Source organism: Cupressus sempervirens, chromosome 10 (genome assembly GCF_028749045.1).
Source record: "Cupressus sempervirens isolate cs-2001-9-10 chromosome 10, ASM2874904v1, whole genome shotgun sequence".
Lineage (NCBI taxonomy): Eukaryota > Viridiplantae > Streptophyta > Pinopsida > Cupressales > Cupressaceae > Cupressus > Cupressus sempervirens.
This window is the reverse complement of record NC_143127.1, coordinates 811973484-811974746: the sequence shown is the minus strand read 5'-3', so window position 1 is coordinate 811974746 and position 1263 is coordinate 811973484.

The window sequence follows — 1263 nt, the reverse complement described above, 5'->3', positions numbered from 1 at the left end:
GCTATGACAGAAGAATATCAATCAATTATGAAAAATGATGTTTGGGAAATAGTTCCAAGGCCAAAAGGAAAATCCATTGTTTCTTCAAAATGGTTATTCAAAATAAAGCATGCCGCTGATGGAAGTATTGAGAAATATAAAGCCAGATTTGTAGCCAGAGGCTTTTCTCAGAAAGAAGGAATTGATTATGAAGAAACCTTTGCTCCTGTCGCCAGATATACTACCGTTGGAGTTGTCTTAGCAACTGCCACCTCTAAGGGATGGAAGGTACATCAGATGGATGTAAAGACAACATTTCTCAATGGGAAGATTTTTGAAGAAGTCTATATAGAGCAACCAGAAGGATTTGAAACACATGATCCAAATGCCTTTGTTTGCCAACTCAAGAAAGCTCTTTATGGGCTTAAACAAGCTCCCAGGGCCTAGTATGAAAGGATTGATAAATATCTCACTAGCTTAGGATTCTCCAAAAATGAAGCTGATCCGAACTTGTATTATAAAAGAAATAAAGATGGTATGGTAATCTTGATATTGTATGTTGATGATTTATTAATCACAGGTGATGATCATCTTATAGATCAATGCAAGAAAGATCTTATCAGAGAATTTGAGATGAAAGACTTGGGTCTTCTTCATTACTTCCTAGGATTGGAAGTGCAACAGAATGTTGATAGTATCATACTGAATCAAAGGAAGTACACTTCAGATATCTTGAAGAAATTCGGAATGTGGAACTGCAAGTCCATGTCTTCTCCAATGGAAACCAATCTGCATAAACTTAAAGAAGCAACTGTAGAATCACCTTCAATAGATTCTACTCTCTACAGGCAGATAATTGGGTCTTTAATGTACCTAGTAAATACAAGACCTGATATTTGCTATGTGGTTCATGCCTTAAGTCAGTTTATGTGTGAACCTAAGGAAATTCACTTAGTTGCAGTTAAACACATTATGAGATACCTTCAAGGTACTCTTAATTATGGGCTCAAATATGAGAGAGTGGCTTTAGACTTGCATGGATTCACCAATTCAGATTGGGGTGGAAGTGTTAAAGATAGGAAAAGCACTTCTGGATGCTGTTTCAGTTTAGGACCAGCGATGATTTCATGGATATGCCAAAAACAGTCTTCTGTAGCTCAGAGCTCCATAGAAGCTGAATACATTGCAGCAGCAATGGCCTCTCGAGAAGCAGTATGGTTGAGGAAGTTGCTTGTGGGATTATTCGGGCAAGCCATGAATCCGACAATCATTCATTGTGATAAT